The following is a 20,039-nucleotide window of genomic DNA, read 5'->3' as shown; positions in this document are numbered from 1 at the left end:
CTATACCTATTATACTTTATTATAATCGTTTGTAATGTAAAGCAATATAAACTATTCTTCCGTAGTTCATCAAATGTTTGTATGAAATGCATGTAAACTTTGTTTATAACCTTAAACTAATTACCATACTTGTGAAGGTAAAATCCATTTGTTTTCTGGTGTATGTCATTACACTAAGACGAAATGACATATAATGTAAAAACATATATTCACATAATGATACACACCTTGCTCAACAAGTTACAAGGTGCAAATGAAATTGATAGCATTTTTCTAGTATTAACATTTCTATTCTGTTGTTAGAAATTTTATAAAAAAATCATCAGGGATCCAATCAGAATCTGTAAATTCTGAGAGTTTGGAAAATGAGTCTAGTTTGTTCATAAATTTTATTATGATTTTTAGTGACCTCCAACTTGTGTAAAGAGGTCCTTAATCACAGACTGGTCCGGATTTGTTCTTGAAATGATAGACAGTTTTGTAAAAATCACCATACCTTGTAGAAAAATCGTATGGAGATGTGCAAGTAGTCATTTTAAAGGTATGACTATGTGCTATTTGCACCTAATACAGTTTTGAAAACTAAAATGTTTAAGTTGACCAAAACAGTCCGTGAATAGAGTTAAACTTTTCTGATGAAGGCTGTTAAATGAGTTTAGTTATGTTCTTAGTGTTTTAACCTGTATTCCCCCCCTTAAAACTTAAGGAAAACATGAAAAGATAGGGGTATGAACTCACCTTGTGTGTTCTTAGTGGATGGATGTTGAAGTAAAGAAGTGTTCTGCTCAAGAACACTAAGAAGATGCCTTGAAGGTTCGAAGATCTAACATGAATGTGATGATATTTATGTAAGATATCCATGATTTCAGTAGAAAGAAGTGAAATAATCTTGTGGAGGATGATAATACTTACCAATAGTAGAAGAAAAGCTTGGAGAATGGCCTTGAATCTCGAAATTTAGAGAGAGAATTGAGAGAGAATGGTGTTTGTCTTTTGGAGGAAAAAATGAGAGAAATTAGAGAATGGTGAGGAGAGATAAGAGTTTTCAGCCTTTGACCAAGAGTGTGGCTGGTCAAATGGTGGGGAAAGTACTCTTGAATGACCAGGTATGGTGGAAGGACAATGGCTGGTCCCTGGAGTGGATATGGGGTGGTTGCTTGTGTCATACACTAAAGTAAGGTCAACACTCCACCTCAAATATTAACCCACTAGATTTTATTCTTAAATAAAGATTTCCATAAAAATATGTTTAAATTATGAATATTTAGGGTCTTATATGTTAAAATATGATTTTTGGAGAAAATCCCGCGTTGGAATCATGAAAAACGGGCTTAATACGTGAAAATGGTCAAAAACCGGGAAAAATAGGCGAAAATCTGAAGTCTGGGCCGGAGGTTCGGTTCCTGATTCTTAGAACCGAAAGTAGGTAGGAGCCGAGAGGACGGTTCGGTCGCTGGAGAGGAACCGAAGGTGCGAAGAGAAGGAACAGAAGGCAAGGCTCGGTCTTGGTGGCTATCTGCGATGTTCGGTCCAGGCTCGCATCTCGAAACCGAAGGTCAAGTCCTGGGACCGAAGGTCAGGTCCTTGGACCGAAGGTGAGAAGGAGAGCCGAATGTCGGTCTCGGTTCAGCATGATCAGGGGACCGAAATAGACCGAGCGCTCGGTCCATTTCGGTTGAGAGGGTTTCGGTTCTGAGGAGGTTTGGCTCTAAGAGGTTCGGTTCCTAAGAGGAGTTTCGGTTCCTAAGAGGAGTTTCGGCTCCTTAAGACTGTTTTTCGCGTAGACTTCCGTTTTCGAGCTGTTTTCGTCAAATTCGAGGGTCGGGATGCCCCGAGTGATTATAAACAGTTGAGAGATATTTTGAGAGAGATTTGGGAGAGATTCGACATATTTGGAGAGATTTGGGAGAGATTTGACATACTTGGAGAGATTTGGCATATTTAGAGAGATTTGGGAGAGATTTGACATACTTGGAGAGATTTGGCATACTTAGAGAGATTTGGGAGAGATTTGACATACTTGGAGAGATTTGGCATACTTAGAGAGATTTAGGAGAGATTTGACATACTTGGAGAGATTTCAGATAGGGAGAGATAGAGTGAAAGAGATTGGGAGAGATTTCTTTTGTGACCTTTTTGAGTGTTTGGCTTTGAAACGCAAGGTCCACAAACCCCGTTAAGCCACGATTAAGAGTCTTACACACCTCCGAAGGGTATGTAATAGTGTTTTATCGCTTTGCTACCTCACTTACCCCGATTAGGGTTCAAGAAATCTAAAAATACAACTTTTCATGTGATGATTTCTTATTAAAATAGTGAGTTGTACAGTAATTACATAAGGTGAACCCTAGTATACAAGTGTTAGTAGGGTTGACCGGTTTGACTTGTTGACTTTATTTGACTTTGACTAGACCAAAATTTGACGGTTGTCACATCATCCCCCCGATAAAAGGAATTTCGTCCCGAAATTTGCTTTTTGACTGGGACTTCAAGAATTTGGGAAGAGATGCGGATACTTTTGTTTCATCTGATCCTCGCGTTCCCAGGTGAATTCGGGTCCTCGCTTAGCGTTCCAGCGGACCTTTACAATGGGAATACGACTTTGCTTTGTTCTTTTGATCTCTCGATCCATGATTTCTACAGGTTCTTGCATGAACTAGAGACTCTCGTTGATTTCAATTTCGTCGAGTAGTATCACGAGGGTCTCGTCGGATAGACATTTCTTTAAGTTCGATATGTGGAAGGTAGGATGTACGTTATTAAGTTCTTGTGGCAAACGTAGTTTATATGCTACCCGGCCAATCCTGGCAAGGATTTCAAATGGTCCGATATATCTAGGGTTCAGCTTTCCTCGCTTGCCGAAACGTATTAGACCTTTCCAGGGTGAGACCTTTAACAACACACGATCCCCAACCTGGAATTCCAAAGGCTTTCGTCTGTTATCCGCATAACTTTTCTGTCTGTCCCTAGAAGCTTTTAATCGTTCTCGGATTTGAACAATCTTCTCTGTAGTTTCTCTTATTATCTCCGGCCCAGTGAGGGTGCTATTAGGGACTTGTCCCTTTGCTAGTTGTGTGTCACCTACTTCAGCCCAACACAGAGGTGACCTGCACTTGCGGCCATAGAGGGCTTCGAATGGTGCAACCTTGTTGCTAGTGTGATAACTGTTATTGTACGAGAATTCGACAAGTGGTAAATGGGTATCCCAAGACTTACCAAAGTCTATCACACACGCTCTAAGCATGTCTTCTAGCGTCGGAATAGTCCTCTCACTTTGCCCGTCGGTTTGTGGGTGATAGCATGTCCAGTCTAGTTCCCACGGCCTTCTGAAGTGATTGCCAGAATTGCGAGGTAAATCGACTATCCCTGTCTGAGTAAATGGATTTTGGCACGCCATGCAGTCGTACAATCTCTTTGATGTACGTCCTAGTCAATTTCTCCATCTTGTCGGTTTCCTTTATCGGCAGGAAGTGCGCTGATTTGGTCAATCTGTCTACGATTACCCATATGGTATCAAGCCCGCCCGTGGTCTTGGGTAGCTTGGTTATGAAGTCCATAGTTATCCGTTCCCACTTCCACTCAGGTATCTCATGCTGTTGTAGTAGTCCTGAGGGTTTCTGATATTCTACTTTGACTTTGGCGCAAGTCAAACACTTGCCTACATAGGTAGCGATTTCAGCTTTCATGTTTGGCCACCAGTACAACTTCTTGAGATCCAAATACATCTTATCTGAACCTGGGTGGATGGAGTATCGAGTCTTGTGTGCTTCCTTCATGATGACGTCTCGGAAACCACAAAACTTCGGTGTCCAGATTCGGTTCATGAGGTAACGAACTCTGTCGTTTTTTACTTCTAGGTTTTATCCATTCCTCTTAATGCCTCACCCGTCACATTTTCCGGTTGCAAGGCCTCCCATTGAGCCTCTTTGATTTGTGTGGACAGGTGTTAATGGATCGTCATCGTTAATGACTTTACTCGGCGTCCCGAGTATTCCTTTCGACTTAAGGCATCCGCTACTATGTTTGCCTTACCTGGGTGATATCGAATTTCAAACTCGTAATCGTTCAGAAGTTCTACCCATCGTCTTTGCCTCATGTTGAGCTCCTTTTGGTTGAGAATGTGTTGAAGGCTCTTGTGATCGGTAAAGACAGTACACTTTGCTCCATAAAGGTAGTGCCTCCAGATCTTTAGGGCGAACACTACTGCTCCCAATTCGAGGTCATGCGTGGCGTAGTTGACCTCGTGTGTTTTCAATTGCCTCGATGCGTAGGCAATGACCTTTCCTCGCTGCATTAATACACACCCAAGCCCCTGGTTTGATGCATCGCAGTAGACTACAAAGTCTTCGGTTCCCTCTGGCAGAGACAGGATCGGTGCGCTGCACATGGCTTGTTTTAACGTTTGGAAGCCAGCTTCATGTTTATCTTCCCATTTAAACATCACACCTTTTTGAGTCAAGGTGGTGAGTGGTTTAGCGATCTTGGAGAAGTTTTGGATGAATCTTCGGTAGTATCCAGCAAGCCCCAAGAATTGTCGGATTTCCGTTGGGGTTGTAGGTGCTGACGAGTTCTCGATTGCCTTGATTTTGGAGGGGTCCACATGTATCCCTCTCTCACTGACCACGTGACCAAGGAAATCTACTTCTCGGATCCAAAATTCGCACTTAGAGAATTTAGCTTAAAGCTTCTCAGCTCTCAATGTCTCTAACACTTATTGTAGGTGTTGGCGGTGCTCTTCCTTGTTTCGTGAGTAAACCAAAATGCCGTCGATGAATACGATCACGAACTTGTCTAAGTAGGGCCGACACACTCGATTCATCAGGTCCATGAAAACCGCAGGTGCATTTGTTAACCCGAAGGGCATCACTACAAACTCGTAGTGCCCATAGCGAGCTCTGAAAGTTGTCTTGGGGATATCTTCTTCTTGAACTGGTAGCTGATGGTAACCCGACCTCAGATCGATTTTTGAAAAGTAACTTGCTCCTTAAAGTTGGTCGAAGAGGTCATCGATTCGGGGTAGAGGGTATCGGTTTTTGATGGTAAGCTTATTTAACTCGTGGTAGTCAATGCACATGCAAAAAGATCCGTCCTTCTTCTTTACAAACAGGACCGGTGCTCCCCAAGGTGAAAAGCTCGGCCTGATGAACCCTTTGCTTAACAGCTCGTTCAATTGGCTGGACAATTCTTGCATTTCCGCCGGCTCTAGGCGGTATGGAGCTTTGGCTACTGGGGTAGCTCCGGGGACCAAGTCGATTCTGAATTCGACTTGCCGTGCGAGGGGTACGCCTGGAAGGTCTTCAGGGAATACGTCAGGAAAGTTGCACACTTCTGGAATGTCTTTGATATCTTTCATCGCTTGTTTCTTATCTACTACGTGGGCTAAGAAGGCGTGGTATTCCTTTCGGAGATACTTTTGAGCCTTGACGCAAGAGATGATTTGTAGGTTTGCACTGGGTTTACCACCGTCGACGAGAAGGGTTTCGCCACTTGGCAGATTGAGGCGAACGGCCCTTTCGTAACATAGAATGTCGGCACGATGAGAACTTAACCAATCCATACCGATGATTATGTCGAAACTTTTTATTGTTACCGGCATTAGGTCGATTTTAAATGAATGATTGTCTAGAGTGAGGGTACACCCTGAGTATATATCGCTAGTGCGCTCTGCCTTTCCGTTTGCCATTTCTACGACGTATGTGTCTTTTAGTAATTGGGGATCTTGTTTAAGTAAATCCTTGAATTGATGGCTCACAAAACTCCTCTCCGCTCCACTATCGAAGAGTATGCATGCATATGAGTTATTGAGAAGAAACGTACCAGTAACCACCGTGGGGTCCTTGATTGCTTCTCCATGTCCTATAGCCAGGACCCTCACCACGCCACCAGCATTAGGGGTTTGTGATTTTGGGCAGTTTCTTTTGAAGTGCCCTGTCTCCCCGCAACCGTAACAGGCTTGACTTGCCCCCAAATTGGCGACTTGAGTGATTGGTTGGGCTGGCGTCCTACAGAAGCGAGCGGTATGCCCCTTTTTGTTGCAATTTTTGTAGTGCATTTCCCGACAAGAACCGGTGTGGTGGAAATTGCATTTATTGCACTTGGGAAGGGTTCCCGCATATGGCTTCGGTGGTGCTGGAGTGACAGGAGTAATGGCAGCACGGACATCAACTGTCTGTTGCCTTTTGGTGGAGTCTGGCACCGACTGCTTCTTTTTGTTGTTCCAGAATTTTCTTTTATTGCTCCCCCCCTTAGCTTGATCACGTGTGGTAGTAACAGTACCGTGGCTGGATCTATGATCGATAAGTTGTTGTGCCAATTCCTTGGCACTGTCAAAAGTAGTGGGTTTCGAGGCCAGCACACTATCTTGAATCTGGGATGACAGCCCCCAGAGGTATCGTTCCACCTTCTACTTTGTTGGAGTGACCATTGTCGGGCAGAGGAGTGCGAGGTCATTGAATCAGGTAGTATAGGTTTCAAGGTCTGTGCCCGACATCTTGAGGTTCCAGAGTTCTTCTTCCAGTTTTTTCACTTCACCCCTCAGGCAATACTGCTTTAGCATCAAAGCTTTCAAGCCTTCCCAGCTGATAGAGTTAGCCACTGCAGGAGTAAGTGACTTAACTCGGCCATTCCACCAAGTGAGAGCTTTACCGGTGAAAGTGAATGCCGCATACTTGACTTTGCTTGCTTCGGGGCAAGCGCAAATTTCGAAAACTGCTTCAGTCCTCTCGAACCATTGCATTAGTGTGACCACTCCCCCGCTTCCACTAAAGAAATCAGGTTTGCCATTCGTGAAGTCTTTGTAAGAACACTCTCTTGTACGACCCGTAATGTCCCCGTGGTTAGAGTGTGTAGCACCCGATCCAGAGCCACCAGCACCGTTTGTCCCCATCTGCAACATTACGGCTGCCACGGCTGCTGTTACTGCAGCCTGGAACATCACGGAATCAAATTGTGGAAGCGGCGGCGGAGGAGGTGGTGCTGTGCTGCCGGAAGGTCTGGGTCTTTTCCTTGGCGGCATAGTTATGTCAAAAGTTATAAAGACGAAAAATCGGTAAGTCTTCTATTGTAAGTCGGAGTTTATTGAATTTGATTATTTGTTATATGACCCGACTTAAAACATTCAGAAATGATTTATGAAGAAAGTTCTTGTGCTCGAACTTCCCGAATTTAGTAGTGACCCCAAATGTAATTCTGTAATCTTTGGTCATGCCTGGTCCTTTCCTATGATCACTTGATGCGCACCAGTTATTTGTGATTATGGTCCAATAGGCCGTTGAACTTAATGAGTCTATTCTAGGCCCACAACCAAACAAGGAACAGGACCTAAGGCGGACTCACCATTTCTAAGTCGATCGTCTCACAATTACAACTAACCAGGAGGTGCACATTAAGAATCTCAGAAACACCGAAAGTAATTGTTTGCACTGCCATGCTATCAGATTTATTATAAACTCGTAGTGAAATAGAATACATGCCAATTTCATTGATATAATTTGATACATATTGTTTTGGAGAATTTGACCTTTAAGCAGGTCTACATCAATTTAACAGAAAATTTTGGCATAACATAGCCCCTTGAGTAGTGTAATCACTTAGTCGCAGGGTTAGTTTACATGCAAAAAGAGTAGCACCAACACATACTCATAAATCTATTCTACAAGGACGTGTGACTAGAATGAGTTCTACTCACGGTGATCGGCCCCTGGTGGTGCTTGGGACGAGGTCGATGCACCCTGGAGTTCAGCGAATCGTCGCTCGGCTGCAATCACTCTTTCCTCGAGTGCCAAGTATTTTTCTTGATACTCCCTTGCTTCTGCTCGGGCAGCGAGAAGGTCCTTGATGAGTTGGTCCCTGAAGTAGGAGTCTCTCTCTAGGTCTCTGGTGCGGGTAGTAGTAGCTTCTATATTGGCACTCAGCTCCCGAATTTGGTCCGTCGTCGCTCTACTGCGATCATTGATGTTTGTTATCTGTTAAGTCATGACTGGAAGCGCTCTATCAGCCGGTCCCCCGTGGCTGAGGTCGTAGTAACCTCGTTGATCGCCAAATGGTGATCGTTTTCGTTGCTGACGGCTCCATCGCTCGATCACCGTTGCCCAACGGGGTTCGGGCCCGTTGTAGCCAAAGCGGTTCGCAGGCACACTGGCGATGTAAGTAGGGTTGATGACTTCCTCCTCTGGCTCTTCTTCTTCTTCGTCCTCCATTTCCTCTTCCTCATCGGGTTCCTCTTCCTCCTTGGGTTCCTCTTCCTCCTCAACCTCTTCGGGGTCTTCCTCAAGATCTTCGTGGTCTTCCTCAGGATCTTCCTCGATCATCTCCTCGGGTTCTGCCTCGAGCCATCCAACGTTTCCTTCATTAGGGAAGTAAGGATCTCCAGGTAGATGGAATCCCGCCATGTTGTCTGTACGAGAATAGGGGTGTAAGAGATATGAAATGAATCTAAATTGTCGAGTTATAAATTTACAAAATACTCCTATAGTATTTTTAAATGTTATGTTTGGTTCTTAGCGTATTCAATATAGGGTGATGTTAGGTTGTCAGATTTGTTGTCCACTACGACTATCCCCCAATATATGCAAGTCACTTCTCAGACAGATATAGTTGATCAGGCTATATCCATCCCAGACATGACCACATATCCCAAGGCATACTCGAAACGTACAACTCCTCCTCTTTTACTTTATGTTTTTCCTAGCTATAACACTATACGAGCATGTATGTATGTACTTATACTTTTAACAAGAAACCGTTTACTTTCTAAAAGTATAGCCATTTGAAAATGTTCAATCAGAGACTTTCAGTCCCAAATGTGTTTATAGTTTGTATATCTTATGTGGTTCGATATACTTAGTTCACTATTAACATTGCTCTGATACCAATCTTTCACACCCCCAAACCAAGGATGGCGGAAACGTCCGGGGGTGGAGGACTTCATGTATAGTATCATAACAACAAATTGCAATAGTGATCAAAGTAAACACAACCAACATAAATATAATTGAAAGAGTTACATCATTGTATGCGTTTACATGTTTCCAAATCAATTACATTATGTTGACAAAAATGAAATGTTTGACGCTTTACGTCCCATCCTCAAAAGCACTTGGTTACCTGTTTATTGATTTCCTGAGAATACAAGTAGTTTTGAAAGAGTGTCAACAATTAAGTTGGTGAGTTCATAAGCTTTTGAAAGCGATGCTAAAATCCCTTTCTTGTAAGTATGATGTTTGTTCAAGAAAGATCCCATATTTTCTTATGTAATGCATTGTAGCCTTAAAAATCAAGACCGAAGTGTACAAGTATTTTACCATACTTAAAGTAATTTTATCCAAGTTTAAATCGACGTACACTCGTTAAATTTAGAAGTAAAACCCGTAAATCTTATGTTTTGTTAATACCACATGTGAGTTATTATAACCACACCATGACTCAGACGGCCTCGTAATACGACGTTCTTCAGGCGTCGCAAGTTAAATGACACTTGTCACCACAGACCTGCCGGTCTAGCTGTTGTATGCAGCTCAGGTGTGGGTTTGTCAGACCCAATATAGATCTATACACAACTATCACGTTCTCCCTACAAGAGACTCTGGTTATAATTTACAGGACTTTTGATTTTGTTACATGGATGTAACACGAAGCGAATGTCTCACAAATGTATTCATTAACAGATTTACGTGAACTGAAAACCTTTGGTAAAGAGTTTGAAATGTAATGAAACATAAACTATACCTATTATAGTTTATTATAATCGTTTGTAATGTAAAGCAATATAAACTATTCTTCCATAGTTCATCAAATGTTTGTATGAAATGGATGTAAACTTTGTTTATAACCTGAAACTAATTACCATACTTGTGAAGGTAAAATCCATTTGTTTTCTGGTGTGTGTCATTACACTAAGACGAAATGACATATAATGTAAAAACATATATTCACATAATGATACACACCTTGCTCAACAAGTTACAAGCTGCAAATGAAATTGATAGCATTTTTCTAGTATTAACATTTCTATTCTGTTGTTAGAAATTTTATAGAAAAATCATCAAGGATCCAAATCAGAATCTGTACATTCTAAGAGTTTGGAAAATGAGTCTAGTTTGTTCATAAATTTTATTATGATTTTTAGTGACCTCCAACTTGTGTAAAAAGGTCCTTAATCACAGACTGGTCCGGATTTGTTCTTGAAATGATAGACAGTTTTGTAAAAATCACCATAAATGGTAGAAAAATCGTATGGAGATTTGCAAGTAGTCATTTTAAAGGTATGAACCGGAACTATTTGCACCTAATACAGTTTTGAAAACTAAAATGTTTAAGTTGACCAAAACAGTCCGTGAATGGAGTTAAACTTTTCTGATGAAGGCTGTTAAATGAGTTTAGTTATGTTCTTAGTGTTTTAACCTATATTCCCCCCCTTAAAACTTAAGGAAAACATGAAAAGATAGGGCTATGAACTCACCTTGTGTGTTCTTAGTGGATGGATGTTGAAGTAAAGAAGTGTTCCGCTCAAGAACACTAAGAAGATGCCTTGAAGGTTCGAAGATCTAACATGAATGTGATGATATTTATGTAAGATATCCATGATTTGAGTAGAAAGAAGTGAAATAATCTTGTGGAGGATGATAATACTTACCAATAGTAGAAGAAAATCTTGGAGAATGGCCTTGAATCTCAAAATTTAGAGAGAGAATTGAGAGAGAATGGTGTTTGTCTTTTGGAGGAAAAAATGAGAGAAATGAGAGAATGGTGAGGAGAGATAAGAGTTTTCAGCCTTTGACCAAGAGTGTGGCTGGTCAAATGGTGGGGAAAGTACTCTTGAATGACCAGGTATGGTGGAAGGACAATGGTTGGTCCCTGGAGTGGGTATGGGGTGGTTGCTTGTGTCATACACTAAAGTGAAGTCAACACTCCACCTCAAATATTCACTCACTAGATTTTATTCATAAATAAAGATTTCCATAAAAATATGTTTAAATTATGAATATTTAGGGTCTTATATGTTAAAATATGATTTTTGGAGAAAATCCCGCGTTGAAATCACAAAAAACGGGCTTAATACGTGAAAATGGTCAAAAACCGGGAAATATAGGCGAAAATCCGAAGTCTGGGCCGGAGGTTCGGTTCCTGATGCTTAGAACCGAAAGTAGGTGGGAGCCGAGAGGAGGGTTCGGTCGTTGGAGAGGAACCGAAGGTGCGAAGAGAAGGAACAGAAGGCGAGGCTTGGTCTCGGTGGCTATCTGCGAGGTTCGGTCCAGGCTCGCATCTCGGAACCGAAGGTCAAGTCCTCGGACCGAAGGTCAGGTCCTCGGACCGAAGGTGAGAAGGAGAGCCGAAAGTCAGTCTCGGTTCAGCATGATCAGGGGACCGAAATAGACCAAGCGCTCGGTCCATTTCGGTTGAGAGGGTTTCGGTTCTCAGGAGGTTCGGCTCTCAGAGGTTCGGCTCCTAAGAGGTTCGGCTCCTAAGAGGTTCGGCTCCTAAGAGGAGTTTCGGTTCCTAAGAGGAGTTTCGGCTCCTTAAGGCTGTTTTTCGCGTAGACTTCCGTTTTCGAGCTGTTTTCGTCAAATTCGAGGGTCGGGATGCCCCGAGTGATTATAAACAGTTGAGAGAGATTTTGAGAGAGATTTGGGAGAGATTCGACATACTTGGAGAGATTTGGGAGAGATTTGACATACTTGGAGAGATTTGGCATACTTAGAGAGATTTGGGAGAGATTTGGCATACTTAGAGAGATTTGGGAGAGATTTGACATACTTGGAGAGATTTGGCATACTTAGAGAGATTTGGGAGAGATTTGACATACTTGGAGAGATTTCAGATAGGGAGAGATAGAGTGAAAGAGATTGGGAGAGGTTTCTTTTGTGACCTTTTTGATTGTTTGGCTTTGAAACGCAAGGTCCACAAACCCCGTTAAGCCATGATTAAGAGTCTTACACACCTCCAAAGGGTATGTAATAGTGTTTTATCGCTTTGCTACCTCACTTACCCCGATTAGAGTTCAAGAAATCTAAAAATACAACTTTTCATGTGATGATTTCTTATTAAAATAGTGAGTTGTATAGTAATTACATAAGGTGAACCCTAGTATACAAGTGTTAGTAGGGTTGACCGGTTTGACTTGTTGACTTTAATTGACTTTGACTAGACCAGAATTTGACGGTTGTCACTGTTGAGATAAACCGGGGGGTAGGTCGGGCACCGAGATATGCCTGACAATATGTTCATGATATGTTATTATGTGTAGTGGTAAGGGTGAGATAGACCCTGTAACCGGTTGGAATAAACCGGAGGGTAGGTTTGGGTACCCAGATATGCCTAACAGGGTAGGTCGAGCACCCATATATGCTTGACATGGGTAGCTTGAGGACCCATGTATGCTCAGCAGGGTAGGTCGGGCACCCAGATATGCCTGATAGGATAGGCCGGGCACCTAGATATGCTTGGTAGTATGTGATTATGTAGTATGATGGGGGAACTCACTAAGCTTTGTGCTTACAGTTTTCATTTTTGGTTTTAGGTGGCTCTTCTTCGAAAGGAAAGGAGCCGACATGATCGCAACACATTACACCATGATTTCCGCACATAAGATCTTTGGGAGTTATACTCTGATGTTGTTTTATTAATGACATGTTTTGATTATTGACATATTGGTTTGATATGTGATGACACTATGAATGTTTTCAGACTATTGGTTTTATAATTACTTAATTAAAAATGAAATTTTTGGTCTTGAATTTTGGGATGTTACAAGTTGGTATCAAAGCCTTGGTTTGAGGGATTCAGACACACTTTTGGGGGTGTCTGGACTCAAATCGAGGGCTTGAGAGATTTTTACAAGAAAAATAAGTTTTCTAAAATTTAAAATAAGGGTTTTTATAAAGAACAAGGAGTGTGATGCGTGTAATCGGCCGAGCTCAAGTAAGTTTTCCCCAAGATACCCATACATGTTATATTATGATATGATATGATTATAAGAATTACTTGCTAGATTAGGGCTAAGGATCTAGGAAGGATGCCTTGTATGCCTACTGTATGTGTATGAGAACTACATGCTAGATTAGGGCTAAGGATCTAGGAAGGATGCCTTGTATGCCTGTTGTATGTGCTTATTGAATTGCATGATAGTACTGATTAGTCAGTGATATGATGGCCTGATTAGGATATGCTTGGTTTTGGTTACTCAATGCTTGAATGTTGCTTGCTTTGTGCTTTTAGAAGTTCTAGTTATCTTTAACTACCTAGTAAATGAATACGCTAAGTTACATATTACGAGGACAAAATAATTTCAGAAGGTTAGGTCTAGCCCTATTTCACAGCTCTTGTCTGAGTCCAACCGTTGTAGTGTAGGACCTCTCATTCGAAGAATTATCTGGTCTTAGTAATATATAATGGTATTCGCGATCTAGTTAGGAAGAGATAGAATGGACTTCTTATGCAGCTGATGGCGGAGAATGGGCTGCAGATTACCCTAGGGTAAGCGTAGGATGAGATTAGTGCAACGAGCAATAATAGTGAAAGGGACTTGGTGAAGTCAAAGCAATCCTTGAGGAAAGTTGTCACACCCCCAAACCAGAACGGCGGAAACGTCTAGGGGTGGATGACTTTCATGTATAGTATCCTAACAATTAAATAGTAGCGATCAAATCATTACAACCATTGTATTGAATATTTAATAAGTTTACATTGTACTCAAAACATTGTCTACATGATATCAAATGCATACGATAAAAATAAATAATGTGATGCGACGACGTCCCATCCACCAAAAACTCTTGTGATTACCTATTTACTGGTTTCCTGAGAATACAAGTGATTTTGAAAAGTGTCAACAATTAAGTTGGTGAGTTCATAAACATTTTGTATGAGAAGGATTTGTAACAGTTTCATGAAAAATGATAGTGTATACTTTCAGAAAATCCAATATTTTCTTTAAAAATGAACTGTAAGTCTTAAATCCCAAGACTAAAAATGTAAGTAATGCCGTACTGAAAAATGATATTATGAAGTTTTATCTTTATATAAAACTACTTGAATGTATGTTAACCTGTAAACCAAATGTTTTGTTTGAGTTATTATAACCATACTAATTCGACTAGTTGGCCTGCTACGACGTTCTTCAGGCGTCAGAACTGTTACGACATTTGTCACCCCAGACCTGCTGGTCTAACTGTAGCTAACAGTTTAGGTGCGGGATTGTCAATCCCATATAGATCTATACACAAGTGTCACGCTCTCCCTAGAAGAGACTCTGGTTATAATGTGGGACTTAATGTGTATTCTGGTAGGTACGGTGAAGCCAAATGTCTCACAGCCAGTATCAACCGATTTACGTGAACTGAAAATCCCTTTTTCTTGTAAATAAAATAATTATACCTTTAAATAATTATATTTTTCTTCTGAAATGATAGTTTAGTGTTTGTGACTCCCAAACTATACCAATTATAGTTTACCTTGTTTGTTTGTTGAGACTATTTATATAATCATTTATATAAATACATAGTAGTTATCTTTCCTAGTATCAAAATGTATGGTCAAAACATCATATTTTTGGATTGTAACCCTTAAAATGGTGAAATAACTACAATGTAACCCTTTTTGTTAGAAAACTTATCTTTTGGTAAAAAGCTGCAAAAACCTTGTAGTTTTGCAAATCATAACGTTTCTTATGATTTTATAACATAGATTATGTTTTGTTTTGATTAGTTTTGCATTTTAAAAGTATTGTATCACAAATAAATGTCCAAAAGCTAATGATAATCATATTTCATGCAAATAATGTGTCACACCCCCAAACCGGAAGGACGTAAATGTTCGGGGGCGGAGGACATCATGTACAGTATCACAAAAATTGTATAATAGTAATCAAAGCAACAACTACCATTATATTAAGAATATAAAGTTTACATTGTGTTCAAAACATTACTTGATTTACGTTAGAACTATAGCAAAAGATAAGACGTAAAGCTCCGTCCTCGCAACACCTGAGAGGGTATCTGCCTACTAACGTTCCTGAGAAGGCAAGTGGTTTGAAAAAGTGTCCACATTAAAGTTGGTGAGTTCATAAGTATTTTTGTTATAAAAAGTATACTCTTTGTTCTTTGGAAAAGTTCGCCTGTTCCTCTAGAAAATCCAATATTTTCTTAGTAAGAATTTTAACATATCAGTTCCTTCTGCGATCATTTAGTAAATACAAATTATATATAATACAGATCGAATAGACAGTTGAATGTGTGGATCTTCCCTAAGCCCACAACCAAACAAGGAACAGGAAGTAAAGCGGAAGTCACACATTCCACTGCCCATCAGATCTTTATTATATATAATTCTAACGTATTCACTAAGTAATCACATAATTAACATTAATAATTCTTTTAAATATGATGAATGTGTTTCCTTCAGAAAATCCTATTTTTTCTTGGTAAAATGGTGACCATAATAGTTCCTTCTACAATTACTTAGTTTATAATAACTCTATTTAATTTAATATCGAACGGACAGTTGAATGTGTGAATCTGCCCTAAGCCTATAACCAAACAAAGAACAGGAAGTAAGGCAGAAGTCACACATTCCACTGCCTATCAGATATTATTTATATATAACTCTGATGTATAAACTAAGGAATTATAGAATTAACCAGTAAAGGTCCTTTATGTTATACTAGTTTGTAAATAAGTGTTGAACCTTTTGTATATATGTTCCTAGTTCCACTTACTCTATTAGAAAACATTGTTTTCAATAATAATTGTCATTGTGTTCAGAAAGTTAAATCGAAAACTGTTTACCTTTAAAATAACGATGTTTATCATAGAAAATCCTATATTTTCTATAAAACCGATTTATAGTCTTAATCGTTACAAGACCGAAAAGCACAACTATAATTACCATACTTAGTTTAATGATGCCTAGTTTTATTTATAAGAAAAACTAGCTCAAGATGTGTTTGCCCTGAAAACTCGATGTGACGATACTACCCTCCTATGATCACTTAGTACATACGAGTTGTATATAACCGAGATCGATCAAAAAGTTGAACGTGTGAATCTGACCTAAGCCCACAACCAAACAAGGAATAGGAAGTAAGACGGAAATCACACATTCCACTGTCTATCGGACTTCAATTTTATATAACCCTATTGTATATACTGAGTAATCACATAGTTAATATCCCTTGAAATTGTTTAAGAAAAAGTATATTACTACGTAAATATATCATTGTTTTCTCCTTGTGAGTTCTTATAACCATACTAATATGAAGGACATCCTGATACAACGTGAATCAGACGTAAATATCATTAATGTCGTTTGTCACCCAGAACGACTGTAGCTAATAGTCAGGGTGCGAGATTGGCAGTCCCGTATAGATCTATACACAAACTCACGCTCTCCCTCCTTGAGACTCTTTTTCATAAGGCTAGACTTCCCTTGGTACTTAGGTAAGTACACGAAGACGTGTCTCACAATTATCTTTAACGAATTTACAAGTAATAATGCGAAAACCTTTTTATAAATAACATGTAATTTTGTAAAAATATCCCTTTCCTCCATAAACTATACGTATTATAGTTTATAAGTTTATTTCCATGTTTTAACCTGGACTTTGTAAAATAGTTCATATGATCCATAAACTATACCTATTATAGTTTATAAGTTTATCTCCATGTTTTAACAAGTTTCACGTTTAAATACATATTAATGTAAGAAAAACATAATAGGTAAAGTATATTTTAAAACACAAAATTTCTTGTGTTTTACTTGTATTCCCCCCCCCCCCCTTAAAAATATTTAAGAAGCTTGGAAAAATATGGGGGTATGAACTCACCTTATGTATGGTAACAATTTTTAATACAGAATATAAACGGTGACCTTCGGGCTAGATTACGGGAAAGATGTCGTGTTCCTAATAGTTTTAAACACACAATAATGTGTGAATATTATGATCTTAATAACACAAGTGTTTTCATAAACATTAAGTAATATGTATAATACTTACCAAAAGATCTTAAAGATGAAGATTGAAGGATGAAGTTTTGAAGTATAACTCCCTGGAAGCTTGGTCTAATTCTTGAGAATGAAAGAAATGTGGTTTGCTATTTGAGAGAGATTGAGAATGTTTTCGTTTACTGCTTGTATGAAATGAGAGAAATAGTTTTATGTTGTGACTTATATGTGAAGGAACTTATGAGACGGTGAATGTGAATTTTACGGAGATAATCCCATTGGGAAGCTAAATTGGATAAGAATTGAAGATATTTAGGAGTGTTTACGGATCAACACCTTTTAGTTTTTGCCCCAAATAGCCTTGGTTTGTGTTCACGGTTATACTTTGGCTGTGAACTCAATTTCTATTCAATTCCTAGGCCGTGAACACATTTGATCTTTATAATTCCAACCGTGAACCCTTTTGGCCATTATTCCGATTTAGTAAACTCTTTTTCCTTAATTACTTTGGACCGTGAACACATATATAAAGTGTTTATTTATGGTTTAAACCCTCATCTTTTTCCAAGTGTTGGATTATACCTTCCTAACTTAACTTAGGTTTCAATCCCTACTTCTTTGTTAGCTCTATATGCAAGCCCTAAGGCTAGAGATGGACACCATGCAATCAAGATTGCAATGTGGTTTACACTAGTACTTGGTTAGGTTTTAGACCATGCTAGGTCTAAAATTTTGAGTTGTGACATTATCCCCCTGTTAAAGGGAATTTCCTCCAGAAATTCAGCTCGTAAGTGGTTACTCATGGACTAGGGAGAGAGGTGGGTACTTTGGTTCTATCTGATCTTCTGTTCTAATCGGTAGAGAGTGTGGGGGTGTGGCTTACTTGACAACGTTTATCCAACTGGTAGGATGTCCACTCGTAGTTCTGGGCAGCTTTCGTCCTGTAGTTCTTAGTAAGACTCATACCTGGCCCATCTATCATTACCTCGTGTACACAAGTCGTATATAATTGATTTTGAAAAGACGTTTGGATGGGTGACTCTGCCCCAAGTCCACAACCATACAAGGAACAGGAGATAGGGCGGAATCACACATCCTAAATATGTAATATCTTAATTATATACCACCCTCGCGTATACACTTAGCAGTGATAGGTTAACCGCATGGGTCTTTAGTCTCTATTCTCGAACTTTACTTGCTGTATGAGTGGTTTTCTCAGGAGATCTACTGGGGATACGTCGGGAGGGTTAGGGACTTTCAGAATATCCTCGGTGTATTTCACTTTAAGTTTCTTGTCTACGGAGTAAGCTAGAAAGGCGTGGTACCCCTCGCATTGGTACTTCTAGGTTTTGAAATGAAAGACGATATGGAGGTTCATGTTGGGTTTGTCGTTATAAGTTGAAAGGATATCGTTAGACGGTCGTTTAAGGCGAAGGGTCTTTTCGTAGCACAGGAAATTGGTATGGTGAGGACCAAGCCAATCCATTTCCAAAGACGACATCAGAACTTCTTATCATAACAGATGTTAAGTGATTTGGAAGAAGTGATTGTTACAACGATGAACTATTCTTTGTATATGTTTCCATAGCTTTCAGTTTTATCCGTGTTATTACTACTGTGAAAATTTTGTATCGCATTTAGCGAGCATTAGCAGTATGAGTGTTCTGATAATTGAAAATAATGAACTTTCATAAAATAATCCCTACCAGGTCCTTCTATAATCGCTTGGTGTATACAAGTCATGTATAATTAAGATTGGAAAGACAGTCGACTGAGTGACTCTGCCCTAAATCCACAACCAGACAAGGAACAGGAAATAAGGCGGAATCACTCACTCTATGCCTTCAAATCTTAATTACAAATGACCCTAATGTATACACTAAGCCATCATAGCTTACCTGTAAGAATCCTTAGTTTTTATATGAATGATGTGTCTTGTTCGGACGAGAGTGTAATTTTTAATTATTTATAAAAAGTTTTAAGTTTTAAATATTTTTATTGGGAAAACGTACCGTTGTTCACAGGGGCTCCGGGATAGTCTCTCCTGCGGTAATCATTAGTATTGTTCCATATTCTCCAGAGTTCCTTGTTATTGGACAATCCCTCTTGAAGTGTCCAGTTTCGCCACACTTATAACAAGCATCGCTTACTCCAATGTCGGGGACCTGGGAGATTGGTTGTGTCGGTGCCGTACAGAAATGGGTAGTGTGCCCAGTCCTGTTGCAGTACTTGCAATGCATCTTCCGGCAAGCTCCGGTATGATTAAAGGTACATTTGTTACATTTCAAAAGGTTTCCAGCATATCGACTAGCGGGTGATGGAGTGGCAGGTGTCGTGGTAGCATGAACAACAACTATCTATTGTCTTTTCGAGGCCTCTTGTGTTGACTGTCTTTTCTTCTTCCTCCCAGAATTTCTCTTATAGTCGCCCTCTTTTGTTGGCTCAGGAACGGGGGTCATTATTCCTTGGCCAACCCCATGGTTCACGAGTGTCTGTTCCAAACGCTTGGCACTGTCGAAAGTGAGAGATTTGGTAGCTATCACGTTTCCTTGAATCTAAGGAGATAGTCCCCAGATGTATCTCTTTATCTTCTTGCTCTCTGGGGTAACCATCCCGGTGCATAGTACCGCTAGATCACTGAATTTATCAGTGTAGGCTACTATATCTAAACCTGTCATGGTAAGCTCCCACAGCTCCAACTCCAGTTTTTATACTTCGCCCCTCGGGCAATACTCCTCTAGCATCATTGTTTTTAGGCTCTCCCATCCAATTGAGTTTGCCACTGTAAGGGTTAGTGACTTGACATGGCCATTCCACCACGTCAAGGCCCTATCGGAGAAAGTGCAGGCATCAAACTTGACTTTGCTCCCTTCTGGGCACGTACAAATTTTGAAAACTAATTCTGTTTTCTCGAACAATTACATCAGAGCAATGACTCCACCATTTCCACTAAAGGATTTGGGTTTTAAATTCATGAAGTCTTTATAGGTATACTCCCTAGGGTGTCCGTGGCTATTTCCATGGTTAGATGGGTTAGCAGCACTTCCCGTCCTATTGGTACAACTTGTGTAGATATGAGACATGGCGGCTGTTACGGCGGC

Source organism: Lactuca virosa, chromosome 4 (assembly GCF_052849685.1).
Source record: "Lactuca virosa cultivar CGN04683 chromosome 4, Lactuca_virosa_CGN04683_v6, whole genome shotgun sequence".
NCBI lineage: Eukaryota > Viridiplantae > Streptophyta > Magnoliopsida > Asterales > Asteraceae > Lactuca > Lactuca virosa.
This window is presented reverse-complemented; position numbering follows the sequence as displayed.